Source organism: Pteropus vampyrus, unplaced genomic scaffold, assembly GCF_000151845.1.
Source record: "Pteropus vampyrus isolate Shadow unplaced genomic scaffold, Pvam_2.0 Scaffold164, whole genome shotgun sequence".
Classification (NCBI taxonomy): Eukaryota; Metazoa; Chordata; class Mammalia; order Chiroptera; family Pteropodidae; genus Pteropus; species Pteropus vampyrus.
The window spans coordinates 745,640-766,270 of record NW_011888945.1 but is presented as its reverse complement, the minus strand read 5'-3'; positions in this window follow the sequence as shown (position 1 = coordinate 766,270).

The following is a 20,631-nucleotide window of genomic DNA, read 5'->3' as shown; positions in this document are numbered from 1 at the left end:
TACTAAATAAAACAATAAAATTATTAGATTAAATTTAAATTAATTATTGATCACAACAAACATAAGTGAATGAAAATTGCTAAGTATAAGAAAGATGTATATTAGAATAAAAGTGATAATTTCTAGTTTTATTTTCAAGAGTCATAATGATAATGACATGGAAATGTTGAAAATAAGGAGATTAGGGAAAAATATGAATAGTTTAAGTAGAAAATCCCGGAGAATCTACGAAATATTGTTAAAAATAGTGAGTTCAGCAAGATTAAAGGACGTAAAACAGAGAATAATGAAATCTTTTTCTATATACTTGTGATGAACATATATGGACACCAAGTTAAAAGTACAATACCATTTATAATATTTCAGAAAAAATGAAATACTTAGGCGTAAAACTAATAAACTAGGATACAGTATTTGTATACTAAAATCTATACAACACTAGTAAAATAAAGGAAGAGATATATCATATTCACGGATTGGAAGACTCATTTTAGTAAAGATGTCATTTATCCATGTATTGACATGGCAGCTTTAGTGTAATTTCTATCAAAATCCCAGCAATATATTTTGGTAGATATAGACAAGACTATTCTAAAATTTATATGAAACGACAGCAGGACTAAAATAGCTAAAATGATTTTTAAAAGAAGAATAAGGTAGAAGGAATCAGTTTACCCAATTCATGACATTATATAGCTACATTAATCAAGACTGAGGTGTTGACAGAATAATAGGTACATAGGTAAGTGGAAGAGAATAGAAAACTCAGAAGTAGACCCACACAACTAGGTCTAATAATTTTTGACAAAAGTGCAAAAGCAATTTAATGTAAGAAGGATAGCCTTTTCAACAAATGGTGCTGGAGCAGCTGGGCATCCAATGGGAAAAATCAAACAAAAAACAAGCAAACAAAAACAGCACACAAAATCTTGAACTAAGTTTTATATATATATATAAAAAACTCAAAATGCATAAGGAATTTAAATGTAAAACCATAAAAGTTTAAGGAAAAAATACAAGAAAAGATTTGCAGGGTTTAAGGCTAGGCAAAAAGTTCTTAGACCGAATATTAAAAACAATCCTTAAAAGGAAAATCGATAACTTGGATTTCATCACAATTCTGACTTTTTTTGCTCTGAAAAAAGACATTGCCAAGTGGATGAAGAAATAAGTTATAAAACGGCAGAAAATGTATGCAAACCACATATTGATAAGGAGCTATAATCTGGAATATATAAAGAATTTCCAAAGTAAACAATAAAAAAAGTCCAATTTTCTAATTTAAAAAAATAAAGAGACATTTCACTAAAGAGGATAAATATAAATAGCAAATAAGAACATCAACAAATGTTCAACACTATTAGCTCTTAGAAAATTGCAAATTAGAACCACGATGAGATTCCCATAGGAATGGGTAAAAGATAGTGACAACATCAAATGATGATAAGGATGTGGAGATACCAGATCGCTCCTGCGTTGCTGGTGGAAATGTAAAATGGTCCAGCCACTCTGGTAAACAGTTGTCATTTTCTTAAAAATCTCAACATACAACTATCATATGACCCAGCAATTTCACTCCTGGACATTTTCACACAAAAATCTGTACTCACATGTTTATAACAGTTTTATTCATAATCGCCTCAAACGGGAAACTACCCAGATGTCTTGCAAGGAGTGAATAGTTAAACTGAAGTTCATACATACTGTGTGACACTCTTCAGTGAGAAAGGAATGACCAAAACAGGCGAGTACCTTGATGGATCTCTCAAGAATTGTGCTGAATGAAAAAGAGGGGATCCCAAGAGGTTATGACACTGTCTAATGTTATTTATATTCCAATCTCGACACGAGAAAATTATAGAAAAGGAGAACGGATTAGCGGTTGTGAGGGGGTGGAGCAGGAAGGAGCAGGTGTGGCAATGAAAGTCTACTTGAGGAATCCTTGTGATGACGGGAACCCTCTGTACCTTGTCTGTACCAGTGTGAACGTCCTGTTTGTGATGCTGTCAACAGTTTTGCACGATGTTAAACACTGAGCAAAACTAGGTAAAGAGTACATCGGATCTTCCTTTTTGATCTCTTACGACGATGCAAATCTATAATTATCTTAAAATAAGAAGTTAAATGAGCCAATAATTTTCATCTATATTCTATTTATAAGGGACACACATAAAGATAATGATACAGAAATCTTGGAAGTAAAAAGATTTTTAAAAGGACAGTAAAAGTACAATGCAAAGGAAAGCTAGAAGAGCAATATCAATGTCAGAAAAAAATAGACTTTCAGGCTAAAAAGCATTAGGAAAAAAAATTCATTAAATAATGATTGAACCTACCACAGCAAGTCTCTAGGAAGATATAACAATCCTGAATCTGCCTCTACTTGATAATATTTTCTCAAAATACACAGAGGAAAAATAGATAGGACTATAATAATAATAGTAAATTTTATTTATCATAGGAGATTTTCACATCTCTAAGAAACGGATAATTCGGGCAGAAAAAAAGTTGTTAAAAACCCAAGCAGTAAAAGTAAACTTGATCCGATGACATGTATGGGAACAAAGACTGAGAGTGACAGAAAGCGGAGAAATATAAGTAGCCTTGTTGAAGATTATATGTAGCACAGCATTTGGGGAGGCGGGATCTGGGGATCTGATTTGTTCTCAAACTTGATTTTTTAGCTTAGCTTTATTGAGATATTACGGACATCTAAGCTGTGTAAGTTTAAGGTATACAGTGTGATGATTTTGATACATGTGTATGTGGTAAAATATTCACCACAATTCACACTTCGCCTCACATAATTATCATTTTGCTGCTGCTATGACGAGCACATTAGGTTCTATTCTCACAGAGACTCCGCAGTGTACAGTACAGAGCCGTTGATGAAAGCCAGCATGCTGTGCGTTAGCTCTCCAGGACTTGTTCATCTTATAACTGAATGTTCTACCCTTTGACCTACATCTCCCCGTTTCCCCCTCCCCTCAGACCCTGGCAACCACCAGTCTACTTCCTGTTTCTACGAGTTTAATATTTTCAGAGTCTACATATATGTGAAATCATATAGTATTTATCTTTCTCTGTCTGGCTTATTTCACATAGGTTAATTTCACATTGCAAATGTCAAGATTTTTAAATTTTCTATGGCTGAATTTTTAAAAATTTACTTATTTTAATTAGTTCCAGGTATACAGTACATTGGTTAGACATCTATATAGTTCGTAAAATGATCCCCCCGATTGCTCCCTCCCCCTCCTGACCCTCCACCTAGCCCAAGTATTAATGCTAACTGCATTCCCTGTGCCATGCTCCCCAGCCCGTGACCACTCATCAGCTACTAAATTGTACTTCTTTAACCCTTCACCCCATTCTCCCAGCCTCTCAAATCTCCACTCCTGAAAATGTCACTGTCTTTATCTCTATCATCTATATCTATCTATCATCTATCTATCTACATCACAGTTTTTTGTTCATCCATCAGTCGACGCTTAGGTTGTTTCTATGTCTAGGCTACTATGACAGATGCCACAGTGAAAATAGGCGTGCAGCTATCTCTTTGAGACAGTGATGATTTCACTTACTCTGGGCGTAGAACTGGAAGTGGAATTGCTGGGCCATGTGGTAGTTTAATTTTTAATTTTTTGAGGAACCTCCATACTGTTTTCCATTGTAGCTATTGTCTTTACCAACACATTCTTTTAATTTTTAAATAATAGCCATCCTAACAAGTATGAGATGATAACTCATTATGGTTTTAATTGTATTTTCCTCATGACTAGTAATGTCGAGAACCTTTTCGTGTTGGTTGTTTACATGTCTCTTTTGGAGAAATGCCTATTCAAGTCCTCCATCCATTCTTAAAGTAGGTTATTTGTTTGTTTGTTTATTTTGCTAGTGAGTTGCATGATTTCCTTATATGTTTTGAATATTAACCTTTTATCGGATATATGGTTTGTAAACATTTTCTTCTCTCTGTAGGTCATAGTATAGCATTTTGATCAGCAGATGAGAAAGTAAAAAGAACTCAACCACACCTGCTTCTTGCTCAGTTCTTAACTTTCTCTGTGAACTACTGAACTTATCCTGTGGCACTTAGCTGCCCTGATGGTCCGTTTTTAAGCTCCCAAATGCTTACCTGCAGATCAGAGATGGTTTGAGAGGTTGTTTTCACCAATCTGTGGCAAAACGAAAAATATAAAGAAGTACCACATAATTTTCATAACAGTAACTTTCTTTGTTTCAAAAGAATGCCCTCTTTGTCACTGTGCCTTTACATCTTTTTTCTCCAATAAAGTGATGCTGCTGTTGTTATGTTTATTATTGTTGTTCGAATTCCTTTAATGAGTAAAATTCAAAATAATGCAAGACTTAAAACAATTGCAAATGGACGCTGACTCTTTCTTTGCTTCTGATGCTCCCAGTGCACAGATCAGAGTCTGCGATGATCATGTTCACCACGGCCCCTCATTCCAGGCACTTTTATAAATGCGGTCTTCTTTCAAAGGACCTTGAGACTGGTGATTTCACACCCACTTAACAGAAGAGTAAACTGAGCCTCAAAGAATTTGAGAAACTACCACTGCCTTAGATTTTTACTTTTATCATTTGACTCCAAGTTCAAGTGATTTTTTCATACAAAGTTATCCTCTCCTTCCAATCCCCAAGTGTTTGGGTTGGGTTTCTCTATGAATTGATGCTCTCCAGACCTTTGGGTCAGAGGTCCCAGAAAGGTACACCCAGTTTAGAAACAGTAACGTGATTTATATGGGGGGAGGAGTTTTAAACTCTCTGCATTAAGATCCTGACAATATGCCCACTCAAATTATATGCTTCTTAAGAAGTCTCTAATAAAAATAGATCCTACATGACATGTTATTCTTTATAATTGGACCAAAGATCACAAAGAGCATTCACTTACAAGATAATCTGAAAATGAATGGACAAATAATATAGTAATCACCAAATCCTTATTACTTGAAGCCTCTACACGCCAGGAGGTCCCTTCTCCCTTGATGATCAAGCCTGACCCCTATTAATTTTAATAGGAGTTAAGTAGTCACATCAAGCAAAGTAGCAGTGAGTATTCACAGCAAACCAACCCCAGAGATTAAGACCTCTACTTTTGGCTTTCTGCTGAAAATGTGACACATCGTCTGATGCTTATCTGCTCTTAATTGTGTGTTGTGTGTGTATGTTTCTCTCTCTTCTTTTTGCAGAGGAGGCAATTTGCAAATCGTTGCTATCTGCCTCCCTACAAGGAAGAGATAAATTATATGAGCGGCTGTGGCGTTTGGCCTGTTTGATATCCTTTGCTGATAAATTGAAGTGTACCTTCATAATTAATACCCAATCTTTTCTGATCGACTCCATTGTGCTAAAGCTGGAGGACATCTGACTGTAGTGACAAATGACTATTTTGATGCACCCTGCCTCCCCCCAACCCTTTTTTTATCGCTATCGTCAAAAATACACACAGAACAAATCTACCAGAGGTTCTGTTGGACACCTTCAGAAAGATCTCTCAGTTTTATTAAGCAGCGTCTTCAAAGATTCAGCAGAGACAGACTTGCTTCCGTGAGCTTTTTAACACGCGAGTGACATTTGCCTGCGTTTAAATATGGCTTTGTTAGGCTGTGCTTGCAATCAGGAAAAAAAAAAAAAAAAAAAAAAGCCCCGCTGTTAGAACCTGAAACCAAAGAGATAGATCCTCCTTTAGTTTCGCTCTTGAAATAGGAAGTTGAGGGAAAGCCAGAATCAGAGAAATCAAATTAGGTTTAAAATTCCTGTGAGCTCTCAGAATGCAAGATCAGGATAAACATTTTGTCTTGAACAACTAAACCAAACAAAGCGAGACACCATTGTGTAAGATTTTGTGGGGGACAGCGAGACCGTGCGTTTGTGCAGGACTTCATGAGTCGAGGAGTATTTAAAAATCCAACTCACCAGTTCCCTACCCTCCCCACTTAGATGGGGCTAGAATTATGAAGACCATTTTGCGGATGAAGGAATAGTCTCGGTAAGTGGCCGTGCCATCTCAAGTCAGACCTGGGGTCAAACTAAAGGCCTTCTGACATCTGTTGTGATTCTACCATAGACACCCCAACATTCTGTGGTGATTTACAAGTCAACAAGCACATAAGGGGATTGAGACAAAACAGAAGAGATGAAATCTGTATTGTCCCATTGATGAGTCAGTCTCAATTTCCTTCCATCTTCCCTTTCTAAAAACCAGCCAAACCGGTGGAGTCCGAGGGCCAGCTCTCCCACTTCATGCTCATCATTTCTGTTCCTAGGGCTGCACTGCTAATTTTGTTTTTGGCTTCCTGTCGTACTCACTGGCTCTCACTATCACCGGCAGAGTAATAATAGTCTCTTTCCCATTAAGAGAAACTAGAGCAAATCCTCAGGACCCAGAGGAGCAACATTTTGGAGTGTCCTTGGCATCGGGAGAGTCATGATTGCTGGGGCCAAGATGTTTTGGCTTTTACAAGGCAGCCGAGCTCCTGGAGGGGCCATGGAATGACTCAGCAAGACCCATGGTCGAAACCCCGAAACTACTTTTACTAGACATGGATAAATATTTTTAAATACCCGCTTTGGTGAAACTTTGGGGGGAAACCAAACTGAGACTTCATATTTTTAAGTGCCTTTCATAAGTTGAATAAATTCATACATTCCCCACAATTCTGCAACATGGAACCATGTATCCGACCACTCAACCACGCAAACTTCATTGGTCAAATAGCAACCGAATACTTAGTTTATGTAAAAAAAAAAACATATATATATGCCTACTGTGGAGCTTACTTGTGGACCAAGGGAAGAGTAACAAACAGTACATTTTCAGGTGTTGAAAATTTATACAGGGAAATAAATGTAAAGCAGGTTAAGGGAAGAGACAGAGTGGACAGAATCTATTTCAGAAAACATGCCCAGCGAAGTTGTCTCTGAGCAGGTGGTTTTTGAGCAGTTATTTAACCAAAGAGGTAGCCTATATACAGGACTGGAGAAATAGCATGTTAAGAGGAGGAGTTGACAGGTAAGGTTTTGGGGTCCACATCCATGGTCCTCTGCAAATATGGCAAGATGACTAATGAGAGAGCGTTCTGGGGCCTCTGAGGAAATGCATCCCAAACTGCCATGGATCAGCCTTATGATTTGGGGCAAAATATTTCTCCTTGAAATTGTTTACCAGTCTTGAAAATAAGGAGATACATTGAAAAAAAAAACAACCAAAAAACAAAAAACAAACAAACAAAAAAACAAAAAAAACCCCTAATTCTGGCTTCCTGTTGTACTTTGACTAAATTCCTGATTCCATGTGAGGTTTGCCCCAGAGACTTGATAATCATTTTTCTTTCTTTCTCTAACCCTATTTTCTATTCAGATTAGAAAGCTATGGTGAGTCCTCTTTGGGTTCCAATAGTGGGCTCCAGTGAACATTCCTGAGAATCCCAATGTGAGGAATTGTGAGACATGTCATCCATTCTTAATGAAGCATCCTTCACACAGATAGAAAATCAGTCTTCACAATGAAAGCCAGAGCCTGGTGTGGCAGTGGAGGAAAGTCAAAGATTCCTGATGTAATAAATATATAGAAATCATTCTGGAGAAGACAGTTCATGTGGTGAGAACTTTATGTCCTTATTCAGTTGAGATATCACCATAGAAAAAAAAGATTGATGTTAGCTCTTCCAGCCAAAATGTATAAGAGAGATCACCTGTGCTCCTGTCCTATAAACATATGGAAGGAAGGCATGGGTATCAATTATCAGAAACTCAAGAACAGTTCCAGAAAAAGGGGTTTCCCCTCTTCCTTTGAAAAGAAAAGAGAAAGTAAATGCATGTGTCGTTCAGTAATATATTATTTTATCTATTAAATCTATTCAATAAAATATTGTTTTATTTTCTTTCAATGTTTTGGGATTTTGTCCCAAACCTGTCAGTTGCAAGAATGTTTGAAATTTGGAACATTCGTTAATATCTGACTGCGTGGTGATTAAAACATTCCTGTTCGAGAAATACCGCGAATGTTAGGGTTAAAAGACAAAAGTTCAGGTCATAGCTCTTCGTTTACTAGTGCTGTGACCTTAAGCTAGTTACTAGACTTGTCTGAGCTTTGACGTAACAGTCTACAAATGAGGGACACCACACTTGTCCACTTTATTTCATAGATGCAGAAATAAATAAAAACAAATAGGAATAAAATCGCTCCGCATGTAGCAAATAATGAATAAATATGAAGAAAGATGAAGAAAGGAAGGAAAAAGGGAAGAGAGATTTAAAAGAGGAGGAAGGGGGTATGGGGAAAAAGTTAAGTCATTTTAATGCTAGTTAGAGTAAGGGTCTGAACAGAGGATGCCGGTACACTGGACAGCATCCTCTCTTGTCCAGTATAAGGTCCAAAGTTGCACCGTGGTTTTTTTTTTTTTTTTTTTTAAATCGTACTTTTTATTTCCGCTTGTCAGGGGTAAATAATCCTCAGAAGGTAGCATATCCTAGTGATATTAGTCATCATTCATACTTTACAGAATTCCCAATGCCTACAGAATCAAGGCCAGATTTTTCTAATTTTAGGGCTCCCATGGTTTGTCATTAATCCCTCTGGCTAACGTGATAGCGCTTTTTCTAATCCTTAGAGACATGAGATTCACTCCTCTCACCTAAATGCAGAAGAGACAGTGAGAGGAATTGGGGACAAAACTGGAGCTTGAAATCTTTCTATAGCCAGGGAAGGGGATTGACCCCAGATCTACCTTAGAAATGGAGTATGAGCTGGAAAATGAATCTTGGGAAACAGGGTAAAGGTACTCAGGACTGGAGTTGTGCTACCAAAAGTCACTCTCCGGGTCTTCTCAACCACCATAGGAGAGGGGCATTGTTTTTACTTTCTAGCTTGCAGTTTAAAAACTGAGGTTCGGACCATTGACATGGCTCTATTAAGCTCAGAACTAGTAAAAGTGGCCCTAGATCTTGGACCTTCAGACATTGAAATATGTTCTTTGTTGGCTTCATGTAAGCCGGTGGTCAAATTGTACAGTCTTGAAACCCAGGCTAAGGAGTACGGAGTATAATGAAGAATCTTGTTTGGAAAGTGCCTTGTTAAACATGGAGAGTTGATTCGGTAGCAATGAAATATGAGAAATCAGTGTGGAAGTAGCTAGGAACTGATTCACAATTGACAACAGTGGGAAAATAATAAAAAAGAGGCATATGTGAGAAATATTTGGAAGAAAAAACAGGGAAGGAAATTGTCAGAGATGAAAGAAAGGTCAGGGAGATGTGAATGATGTGGAAATTCCACGTGCAGGATAAAGAATGAACCAGACCCAATGGGACATAAAGAAGGAAACTATAGCCTCAAGGATGTATGCCTGTGGGTTGGTTTGCACAAGAATTTACTTCCTCTTAGAGATCGTGCATGTTCCCTAACCTCAGATTCAGTGTTTGCCTCTGAAAATTAAAATAATCACATCTGTACACAGCGGGTGGGTTAGCCATTTGTGGGTACAAACCAGCTCACCATAAATGTGTACTGAAGCTTGGGTACACCTCAGACCCAAGTCAAGGAATCGACATTACTGTCTAAGAGTTAGGGCGGGATGAGGTCATCGTTTAGGTAGTAGGCACCTCTGGCTTTGGTCATTTTTATCAGGAGGAAAACCTGACAGGTAAGCAACTTGAGTCACAGAACAGGAAGTCCCCCCAATTAGACCCGGAAATGTTCCAAGAATGGTCTCAGTCTACGACCATGCCACCCTGAACGTGCCAAAGCCTGTCTGATCTCGGAAGCTAAGCAGGGTTGGGCCACCTAGGAAGACCAGGTGCTGTAGGTGTAAGACAAAAAAAAAAAAGGTCTCAGCAAAAGTGGTCTTCAGCTCAGAGTATCTCCTGGTGGTGCTATGCATGGGACTCTCCTAGCCAGATGTCAGAAGCATGCCGTCACTGGCTCGAGTTCGATGGCCATGTCACCAAGCAACCTTTGAGCTTCAGTGACTTTCTTGGTATAGCTGCCTATGGAGAGTGAAATTTTGGTCAACATGAGCATTCTGTCACTGGAAGGTCAATTTCTCATTGAAGCTGAGTCAGTTAATATTTTGGTAGCCATCTGTTGGATTTTTTGAGCTTGCTTCATGTGAATCCAGACACAAAGGGTGGGTGGGTCCTCTCCTCCAACCTGATGCAGATTCTGATTGTGCCAAGGTGAATGGCAGTCTCTGGTCTTGGACCATGTGGCGTGTATGAGTAGCTGCCCCTAGAAACATCCCTCTGTGATCGCATGCTTTTCTCTCAGCATAATTCTCCATAATCTCTTCACTGCTGGGGTTAGTTCTCTTCTGTGTGAGTTCCTTATGGCCAGATTCAAGTCATGTACGCTTAAGCTATGTCTTCCACATCGGAAGCACTTAGCTAAGTAAAGAAAGAAAGAATGAATGAATGAATAAATGAGTGAATGAATGAAAGTTTGCTCACTTCAGTCTACCAAGCTTTTCATTTTGATGTCCTATGTTTTTGTGAAGTATTTTCTCTAAAGCTTTGCTCCTACCAAAATAAACTGGTACAAGCAAGAGATTTTATAAACGTTTCACTGTGCTCAAGCCACACGGCCCTTTATTAACGACACTTTCAAGCTCTGCTATTGTGCTCAAATTGGCAAAGGGGAGTTCTGTGCTCGCAGAATGTAATTCAAGAACCAATAAAAGTTGATTACATACATATGAAACGTATGGACTGGGGATAGGATCTTGGATGGATTACAAAGCGGGTGTCGTGTTTCATCTTCTGCATGGGGTTTTATGGGAGGCCTGCATGAAGCCACAAACATCCACATCGTCCCTTTCGCTAAATATCGTGTAAACAGAATCATGGTCTCATTCAAAAATACATCTGCGGATCACAGTTCAGAAAGAGGTCTAGGTTTTATGTTGACTTTGCCCTAAATAGAGAATCTTACAAGAAACTCAGTAATTCATTAGGAGTACAATCGGTGATCTTTAACTATGAAGCATTAAAATAAAATAGACTATTAGTTCCTTGACTGGGGATGTGGCAGATGTAGATCTATGATCTTACGTAACGATGAGCTCTTTTTACTTTAAAATACATGCACAAATAAAGACATATTTCCCTCTTTCTCTACCTCCAAGTTATAGAATCAACTGTTAAGTATTATTGAGAACACTTTTTTTTTTTTAAGAGAAAAACAAAATGCCTAGATACTCCACTGGTTTTCTCTGGATTCTTGGCCATAGTGATATCCAAGCCTTGTTCCAACCCGTGCTGAAACACAGCCACCTCTGGGTAGCGACATGACAGCTGTTAGCCAGCCCCACGGCACAGCTAGTTTTGAACAGGAAATGAGGGAGATACTCTCCTGGGATAACTACGGGGAGTTTTTGGTGAGCAGAATGCAATTACCCTGGCTGGAAAAATGCCAGGTTAAGATGGTACAAGTCTGACTGTCGCAAGGGCATCATGGGGCTCTCTCCCACAAAAACTATGTTTTAAACAGAAGACAGAACAAGAATATAATTATGATCATCTTAATCATTGGAAGGTAATTATGATGATGTTAATAACTATAATATTTTTTAATAAAGATTCTTTACCTTTCCATGCTTGAGAGTGAAAGACAGTGGACTCAACCGAAAACAATAGAGTGGTCACAGTGATAGCTCTGTGGCGGTAGTGCCATTTTGATGGACTTCTTTAAAATTACTGACAGAGAAGCATCAGTTCTTCAGTAGATGCTGGTGATTGTTCTGCTGAGCAAAATTTGGCCTACTTTAGCCAACAGAGAAAGCAGATCTAATTTATAGCATCGTGAGATCTTTCTAGGGCTTACATTTGCTTTCGAGTTTCAGAAATCCTTCTTGCAGCCATTTCTCCTGTGGCCTCATGGCCATTTAAAAAGGAAATATGTGTGCTTTTATTATTTCCATTTTACAGATGAGAAAACCGAGGCTTAACAAGACGAACCGAGTTATTTACAGTCATATGCTGGCAAATGTTAGAGCAATCGCACCACGTTAGTGTCTACAGTTCTCCAGTCTTTCAGAGCAAACTTGAATAATACATCATTCTTCCCCTCTAGAAATGCTAATTTATGTTTCTCAACATATTTTTAGTGCCGAATTTTAAAATTATGTAAGATGTAGTTTTGAAGTTGGAGCCATCAAAAAGTTCAATTATGACTAGTTGACTAGAAAATATATTTGATAATAAAAATTCAGTTCAAAAGAATGGATTATATAATCCATTTTGCTAAACATAGCCTGCAAGAATCTAATGAGAGTCAACTCTGAAATCAATCACTCGAGAAGCTAAATTGTTAAAGTTCTTGTGAAGTAGTTTCCTGATAAATGGCATTCTTTGACAGAGCGTCTGGGTAAATATGGAGCACTCATGATTGATCCTCAAGAATTCTGAGTTATTTTAAAAAGAATATTTCATTTTTATATTGATATGCGGTCACCAGGAATGACACACATGAATTCAAATTCCAATTCCACCACTATCTGAATGACCTTGGATGTGGTCCTCCATTTGGGAGTGAGACATCAGGAGGTAGACTAGAGCTGACATTATATGCACTGCTAGGGATGATTAAATGATATGTATGCCAATGCTCGGAATGACATCTGCCACACAGTGTGTGCTCCAGAGCTTAAAAATTTGTCTTCAAAAGTTATTTATAGTTAGCTACTTTCGATAAAAATGAAGTACTTAAAGAATTTATAGGACATACTTTTTAATTAATATACTAATCTTTATAATAGTCTCTTGGGATTTAATTTGGATATTTAAATTGAAAGGCTAGATGAACTAAACCATATGCAGAATTTGCAGATACAAAAACCATTTAAAAAAATAGAAACAGGAACATAGCAAAGAACCGTTTCAAATCATCAGAGGTCTACTTTGATTTCTATAACAACTAGTCTTTTTCTATTCGATTGATTTTTTCATGCTTCATCCATTTATTTACCTAATATTTGTTAAATGTGTCTTTTCAAGAAATGTCCTAGGTGATGAGACCATAACAATTTTAAAAAAGAAATAAAGATAAAATGTATACTCTTTGATCTCACAAGACTCACAGAATAACTGCTAAACAGATGTGGAGACAAAGTATTTTCATATAATAATTATATTTATTTATAAGTGATGGTAGTTTAAAATCAAATCTTCTTGGAGTCTCTATTAAGGTTTCTAGATAATTTCCAGTGCACTGGAGCATCACGAATCCTTGGTTACAAATCACTGGCTAAGATGAGCAAGGGAAGCATGGGATGGCAGACTTGGTTCACTCAAATGTCACATCTTTCTGATTAGCTTGCTCAGCTACTAGAATTCCTTCACAAACCCAGGAGTCCTGTGTGTAAATAAGGAAATACTGTTAACTGACATAAATGTGGGATGCCAGGGCTTGAGATGGTATCTGTAAGAAAAATATGGAACGATCCGATTCAAGTTTCCAACACCATGCCAAGCCCAAAGTCATTAACGCAAACGTGCTTGCCCTTCTTCTTTGTAGAGGCCAACGGTTTCATGCATCTAACCAGAGTATGAGTTCCTTTCATGAATCCGTTATTGCGCTTTGCAGTATAGACCCTGTTAAGACTAGAGGGAAAATAGCTCTTCGTGGCACTGCCAATTCAGATGTCACCTCCAGCATCTCGTCTCATTCTCATCAGAGCAGATTAAAGGAAGTGAGAGGGAACAATAGAAAAGAAAGGGAGGGAGAAACAGGAGAATAAAAATTGCAAATCTGGAAGGTTCCTAACACCAGTTGAAACTTTTGCTCACAATTAGACATCGCCATTTTTGGCATTCCTATCCCAGATCTCCTTCCCAATTAAACTGGCTGCATGTGTCAAAGCCTTTCTACAGAACCGTGTTCCCACTTCTTGACTAAGCTGTAGAGATCTACCTATAAATGTAGAATCTAAATTTCTTTCTTGTCATTGTGCAACTTGTGACCTTTTGGAAAATTTGCAGTGTTCGTTATCCATTTTATTTGAAACTAGAGTCATACCTAATTCTTGAAGCACATTTGGAAGCTGAAGAAGTACAGTCTGGCTCAATTTGCAAATTGATTGTGTTGACTCTCCAAATGATAACCTGTGCTGAGAAGGCCACGGGGCGAGGCATTAGTGGTAGGTTAGGACGTATTCTGGCAGAATCACTGTGTGATCTTGGGAAGTCGCTGGTGTTTGTAGTTTTCCAGTGGAAGGACTAGACTCTGGATGTCTTTTAAAAACCTGACTCATCGGACACAGGCAATGTCTTTGGCCTCAATGACTCACAAAGCCATTATTGGCCCAACACAGTTTTCAGATCATTTCTTCATTGTATGAAAGGGTTTCAGGCTACAAAAATGACTGGCATTCAGTCTTATGGAATATTGGAGGGTCTAAGTGTTCCCTTTCATTTCTTTGAAGAAACGGGCTATCTTGTGCCTTATGACATTTTCATAAATGGATTACTATCCTTATTGCAAGAAACTGAGGCAGCATTAAAATGAATAACAAGAACACACACACACATACCCCACTGGAGTTAATGATGGTGGGGGTATTTTTCCATCTTTTATTCTTGAGCATCTTAGGGATCAGAATTTGGCATATGATTGTGGTATTTCTATTAGGATATGGTGAATTGGAGAAATTAAATATGACTTGGAAACAGGACTTATATAACACACATAATTTACATAACCTCTTTTGTGCCAGTAAAAGAGATTGTGTTCAGATGCAAAAGAGCTCTTAAAAAACCCATCTAACTACTTTTCATTTTATTACTCCTTTCTAATAATCCTTTCCAGAACCCCCAAGAACGAAGACTTTGGAGGCTGCCTGTCACGTCAGGCAGCAAGCCACACCCCTGTACCCTTACCGTGAGAGTGCACCATATTTTTTATTTCTTCAACTTGCATTGGCAATCTGTTTTAGCATAATTTACACATTTACACATTTGAGAGAGCAAGGCACAGTCATGCAACTTAATTCCAAAAACCATAAGCACCGAAGACTGTCTCTACGCATTAGCTTTGCAAAGCATCTGAGCGCCTTCGCCGAAGCCCCTTCCAAGGCACACGCTTGTTTGGACTCAGCCTCAGGAGGCACCTGCTGTTTGTTATTTTCCAACCCAAATCCTCTGGAGTGGTCATTTAGAGCCGTATTTGGTTGACCTTTAATTGTCAGTGCGGGGTGCATGAGCCTCGTCCTGGGTTCAGCCCGTCTTCCAGGCCTTTGGGGTCATTAGCATCCTGTGGCCACCAGGAGGGCCTCTGAAGAATTGCTTCGAAGTGTCAGGGGAGCAGGTTTTGTCTCACTCTTCTTCAAGGTCTCATTTTATTGATTCATTCTCCTACATTGACTATTTCTTTTAAATGGGCGTATAAAGCTCAGGCGAAAACAGTTGGTACCTCTTAGCCAGAGCAGAAAGAACCTCTGGAATGAGACAGAATTGGGTGTAAGTCTCCCCTCTTCTCTTTCTGGCCAGATGACCTTGAAGGGGGACCCCACTTCCATTTCTATAAAGAGAAGGGAAAATAGTTCTCCAATAGTCTTGTGGTAAGGAATTGGTGAGGAAGTGTGCGTGAACAAGCATCGGTACAGCGAGTCCTCAATTGCTATCGCTTCTTCTCCTTCTCGCCTGTGGGAGGTGGTGCTCTAGTGAGAAAAAGGACAAGGACAAATCGTTTGCAGAACAAAGTGTGTCTTGCATCTCTCCAGAGGAAGGCTCCTCTGAAAGACACTGTTTGTGACCCCCACTGACAGTTGTCTTGCTGTAGAGAGTAATTGAGTTTCCCTCCTATTTGATTGGGCTGCTTCCTTAAAAGTAGTGATTAAAACAGATTTACTGGAGGGCAAGATGACATTTATATGGACTAGAAGCATTTTCCTGTTCATTTTGTTTGGGGAGTAACCTTTCAGAAAGGGTAGATTTAATTTAGGGGACACTTCATTAAGCGGGGAACTGATCACTAGAAGGAATATTCTTGTAATAAAAAATGCCATCGTCTCAAGAGGGTATGCTCAGTTTAAAAAAATTCTGACAGGGGAATTGAAGATTTGGGCAGGGGGCGCATTTCTTTGAGTAGGTGGTTCCTGAATTTCTTTCCTTTTCTTTATAGCATGCCTCTTCCACCTTCTTTTTGGGTTTTGAATAATTAGTGGTGCAGGACTGCCTTTTCGCTACTGCTGGCAATTTCTGATGAAGTATGAATGATTAGGGTCACATACGCAGAGACGCTTTGGGTGTTAATTTGTACGCTGAAATTTGCTTTGAGAGGGATTGATCTTTCCCTTGACCACAAAAATCCACCTTCAGTTATTAAAGCTATTTTGAGATCTTTTAGGTTGATCGTATGCTGATTCTTAGCGGGGAAACAGGACGGCCAGCAGAGAACGTCAGGGAATAGGATTGACTTCATTAAGTTGGAAAACACAGTCGCCTGGGGGGATAACACACATTTACACAAAAGCAGCATTTATTGACCGAATCTTTCCTTCTTGATCCTTATAGAGCAGAGCACAAAGGTGCTTTTCAATGATCTCTGGGTGGTCCTGGGTAAGTCCTTAGGCCGGAGAAGGTTTTTCTTGTATTTTTCCGTTCGTGGTGGCTTTTTCTTTGCCCCTTTCCACTGTGTCCTCGCTGCCTCTCTTGGTCGCTTAGCTGAGTGTTCTCCGATGGCTCAGCCTCAAAAAGATTGTCGTAAACTGGGTTCTCAAGCATCTCTTCACTCTCCTCTTCGAACTCAAAGTGTCTGTCCAAAGGCCAAGGGCACCCTCCACCTTTCCTCTTTGGCAAAGCACCAAAGCCGGGTAATGTGAGGTCATGGAAATGCCCATCTTAAAAGTGCCCTCATTCAAGCATTGAAAATCTAGTGCAAGTTGCCTTAAATTGTATGCAAAAAAAGGAGTATGACTCGATTCCAGAAAGAGTCCCCGGACTAGAAGGACTTCTCCAGCAGCGGGCAACATGCTCCGGGTTTTCAGACGATACAACTTACTTTGTGTGATGAAGCACTGTGATTTTTATAGTGTTTATTGTTCCAAAAACATCCTGGATGTAAGCTTTTAAATTTCATGACAAAATGAAATAATTAAAAAATAAATAAATAAATCTATCGCTCGGTGTATTTTAAATCTTATTTCAGGTAAAAGTCACCATTTTTTTTTTTTTTAATCTTTAGAATTTGCAGACATTAAAAAAAAAATCTTGGAACAGAGGAGATGCTGTGAAACAGGGACTCTTATGTGCTAGTTGCATGAGGGTAAATTGGTATAATTTTTATGAAAGGCAATCTGCCAATATGCGTCGGGAACATTAAATATGTGGGTACCCTTTGGCCTGGTAATTCTACTTCCAGGAATCCACTCTAAGAAAGTAATCCAACATAGATAGCTATTTTCCATGAATTGGTTTATTTAAGTGCTGTAATCATGAAGAAGGAAAAGAAAAAAGAAAGAAAGGAACTAAAAAATGCCCCCACACAGGTGAATGATTAGGTAAAGTGTTGCATATGTGTATTAAGTTATGTAAATAAATAACATTTAATGATATAAGAAAATGTTTGCTGATGAGGCTGAGGGCAAAATGCAGTGAACTCAGCTCTGTGAAATGTGTGTATATATATATAAGAGATGATGAAAAGAAATGAGGCCAAAATGTTTATTATTGGTTATCATCTTGTCTTGGGTTTACTGAACATTTTTTCTTTTTCCTTTATACTTCTTTGTATTGTAAGTATGTAGAAGAATTAAAAACATTCTAAGCAGTAATCCTAATTTGGCTAAAATCGTGTGTGTATGTGCATATGTGTTTAGTTGAAGAAATGTTGTTTTTTTAAGAAAAATAATATATGTCTAGCAAGAAAGATGAAACAAAGATATAGTTGGGCTTAGTTCACATTTTTCAAACCAACTTGTGCATCTAAAATAAAATTCTGCCTCTCCACACACTGGGTTCCTGGAAGCTGACCAAAATCTGCTCAGTAATAGTAATTCCACTCAAAAAAAGGAAGAGAACATATTGAACTGCGCTCACTCATGGTCTGGGCGCTTGGAAGAAATCAGTTGGTGAGTACCAAAGTGATGACATGCTTGTTTCTATTTGCATTTTGAAAATTGACAGATAATTGAAAAGAATCAGCATATAAAATTTCTCAGAGGAAGCAAGCTGAAAAGTCAGAGGAACCTCGCCTATGGAGGCATCCTGGTGCCCACAGTCTGGTGACAGAATGTTCTAGAACTGGACATCTCTTTAGCAATCATCGAATGGGATCTCCGTTTGCTGGGGACTGAGCTGCATCCGGCTGTCTAGCCAATGCAACATCAGCACTCCATATCCAGAACTTCTGTCCGTCACTTCCCCCGCCCCCCCCCATTATGATTGCAGCAAAATTGCAGTGACCTTGCATAGGAATTCATCAGAAACATTAATCCATTTTGGTGTCTTTACGGTATCCGCAGCGATACTTCAGAGAACAGCCTTAATGGACGTTAAATTTTTAATTTAATTTATTAGTTTTTAACTAAAAATGATAATATTCAAAGATTTTAAAATAAACACAATGATCTAACAGTATTGTAAAGGTCGCAGACAGGCTCAAAATACACACATTGATAGATTAAAAAATTAAATCTGTGTGGAAATACAAAACGAATATTGAATTTGTCTCTGATTTTGAAAAAAAAACAACTACTGAATAGAGATGCTTTGTGGGGAAGGAGAGAGGGAATGCGAAAGGGAGCGAAGAGAGAGAGAGAGAGATGAAAGAAGCTTTAATAACAAAGGTATGTACTTTGAGTGGTAGCTGTGTAAATTTAGACATAAAATACCTATGTGAAAATGGAAATCTGGATTTACCACGGGGGTTAGGGTACTGAGAAGCGAGGAGACTTCATCTCTATACTTTACTGCTCCAGTCTCCCACAAAATGTATTTATTTAACAAATGTCACCCAAAACAGCTTGGTAGCAGATGAGGGTTTATTTAATGGCAGTAAAACAGGTGAAACATTCCCTACATTTTTTTTTTTGTCTCTGTTTATGTTTCCATAAAAAAAAAAAAAAAAAAAAACGGCGCTGGTTACAGCTCAAACGGAACCATGGCATATATCTGGGAAGTAACACAGATTTCACTGAGGAACTGGCTTGGAAAATACAAATCTCTCTATTTTCTTAAAGCAATTTCTGATTTTTTTTTTTTTTTTCTCCCCAGAGGACAGAAACCTCAAATCCGGATCCGACTTCGCGTTATTTTTATTCAATTTTCTTTCATTTTTGAACGCTTTCCCCTTCGAGATTTGCCATCTCGCTTTGGCACCGGTATGGAGTTCTTTTAAGTCTAATGTTTTCTTCCTGTTTTAGTAAATCTGTTTCCCTGCCCTCTCAGCCAGGGAAAAACCCACCGCATCTCCTCCCCAGCCCTTTCATCTGTAACCTTTCTACAAGTAAATGCTAATTGAAAAAGAAAGAACACCACTAATCTTGGAATTTAAATGCATTTAACAAAACCAATCTCACTCTAAATTGTTGTTTCCCCATTCCCTTTTCCCTAACAGATGTCGAGAAACTGCAATCCCTATTAAGAATACTTGACTGTTTACTCAGCACGGGAAATTCAGCCCCAGTCTGCATCAATCTAAATGCGTTTGGAGACGTCAGCCCCCCGCCCCCCGAAAAGTGCAGACGGTTAGTCGGTTATTTTTAAATGTAATCTTCACATAAAAGAATCACGGCGTTTTCTGTTTCACTTTGTCATCCTTTCCCTTTTTTAACGACGGCATCCAGCGCGGGCCTAGGAGGGAATTTTTATGGCCCGTTGCATTTAAGTTGCTTTCGGTGTGAGCTAGTAGGTCTGTCATGCGGCGAATGGAATTATTAGTTACGTTTATGAAGTTGATTGGGGGAAAAAAAATGTGCTGTGCCACCTTACAAAAACGCTTAGCGTCTGAGTGGAGCGTCGTGTTCCTGGTGGCGTGGGCAGGCGTGTCTGTGGGTGCCGCGGGCCACAGGGCTGTAGAGGGAGGGGCGGGAGGCAGAGGAGGCTCTGTCTTGGGGGATCCCTAGCTTGGTCTTGGCTGGCAGGTGGGCCCGAGATGAGCACACGTCTACACGGGAATCCAGGAAACCCTCACAGGTACTTGGCCTTGACCTCGAGTATCTCCTCACAGGCGTCGTTTGTTTAAAGGCACCTGTTCGGCGCTTGGCACATAACAAACATAAACTGCTCGCATGAGCCGTGTGGTTTTACAGCACTGTGTTTGCACGGGTGGCGGGGGCCCTGGTCACCTTGCCAGCCCCAAGCTGCACAGTTTGGAAAAATACATTTTCAGAGTTTGCAGCATTTCGATATGTTTTCCCTACCCGGTTCACTGTCCCTTTTATTATACTTATTAGGAATGGAAGGGGAGGGCCGCAGAGAAGAAAATAGCATCACATCAAAACCGGAAAAAATATTCTTGTTTGGAATGGAAACGAGACATGTACGCGTATTGGGCACCAGATACTGAATCGACTCCTGTATTCAAGTGTATCACCTTGACTTTGCCTGGCAACTGGGTGACGTGACTCTTGCTTGCTCCATTTTACAGATGAGAAAACTGAGGGTCTG